Consider the following 1,650-nt stretch of genomic DNA (forward strand, 5'->3'; position numbering starts at 1 on the left):
ACCCAGTCTCCCCTTTTCGTTCGCAACGGACTAATTTGAAATATTTGGTCTTTTCTTTCCCGGAGGGAGCTTCAGGTGTTGTTGTTTCGGTGGTGGCTACCCTGAGTGGAAAAGAGCGCGAACACTCAAATTTCTCCTTGCGCCCACTTCGAGACTTTCTGATTTTCTCACACGTGATCATAATGTCAGATGGACAAACCGAGTGTGAAATTTTCAGTTTTAGAGTTGCGGAACTCGACTTAGAAAGTTTCGCCGGTGTCCGGTGAAAAGGAACGAAAGTGATATTTTGAATGGTTTACGTAATTACGTACGTAAGTTGGAGGGGAGGAGGGGGTTCGGGGTTTGGGACAAATGTGCAAAGGTAACTATTGTTTCGGGGTCATCTTGACAAAAGAAAACGAAAATGTTTTATGCTCTAAGACGATCGGAATCGAAATGGCAGAGATATTACCCACCAATTTGGAAATTTGGTCGATTTTGAACACTTTTTACCCTTTGGAAGCTAATAACTCAGCCATTTCGACTCTGATCGGCTTTGAGCATAAGACACTTCCTTTTTCATTTTGAAAAAAGAAACCAAATCTTGTATTACACTTTTAATTTTTTAACCTCTAAAAAAATCCAAATTTTCAATTTTTGTATTTTAACAAAGTGTAATGGTGTGTACTTGTAGAATGATTGGAAGTCCTCTAATGTTTTATTAGGACATGTCAAAACGATTATTCGACCCACAACTTATTTTCACAATAGCCATGGACCTGCAAGGGACCGAACAATATTATAGCCAACATCGTTAACTCAGGTAGGATAGGCCCATCGAAATCAGAACAAGGTATATTATTTTCTTAAATTGACTAGCTTTGTCTGGAGTCCCATTATGTTTAATGATATCCAATAAAATGATGGGAGCATTTAAATTAAACTCTATGATACGATACATAATAGAACTTTCAATTAAATATACTTCAGCGACTTGTGATCCTTCAAATGCTTCGGAGAGATCTGATAAAAATGAATGAAAGAGCGACAAGTTATACTTGTCGTAGGTGAGAAGTTTAAATGTATTTTGAAATTAAATTAAACATTAGGGTATTTAATTTCACTTCAACCAGAGGCAACCATAATAGAATTTCACCTTTCACAAATAAAATGAATTGAATGAAATGGGAGCATCATGTGGCATTACAGAAAAGGGTAAATTGAGTAGGGGGAGGGCAGTGGGGAGGAAGGGACAGTAGCAGACATATTCTGTATGAACTTCAGGAATGCATAAATTTAAGCCCCCACCCCCACCCCCCTCTATATCCAGTCAACGTAACAGTTGTGTGTTTACCAAAACAAATCAACCATGTATTTTGATGAATAGAAACCAGACTTCCCAGTATCAAGCTTTTCTAGTGGACTTCCAAATCTATTCTATTGCATAGTAATTACTCAAGTTCACTACTCACTAAAAGTACCTGTTGTAGAGAGAGGGGGGGGGGAGTGCAAGGGATTTGAACTCTAGTCTAGCTGAATACAGCGACCCAACCAGACCAGGCCGCGGTTTAAGGCCTCTCTCACGTTCAAGGAGCAGAATCGGTTGCCTACCTACTAGGCAGACCCCCATTCACTATAGTTTTGTTCAATATTTGTTACGTCTTCTGTTAT

At 39.0% G+C, this 1,650-nt stretch overlaps 1 protein-coding gene across 10 annotated transcripts in view; it reads right to left on the minus strand.

Moving 5' to 3' along the window:
* Positions 1-1,650, minus strand: part of LOC113205733 (multiple PDZ domain protein-like) — a 98,911-nt gene that overhangs the window by 89,020 nt on the left and 8,241 nt on the right. The window lies entirely within an intron of this gene.

This window comes from Frankliniella occidentalis, unplaced genomic scaffold (assembly GCF_000697945.3).
Source record: "Frankliniella occidentalis isolate FOCC.00 unplaced genomic scaffold, Focc_3.1 Scaffold53, whole genome shotgun sequence".
Classification (NCBI taxonomy): domain Eukaryota; kingdom Metazoa; phylum Arthropoda; class Insecta; order Thysanoptera; family Thripidae; genus Frankliniella; species Frankliniella occidentalis.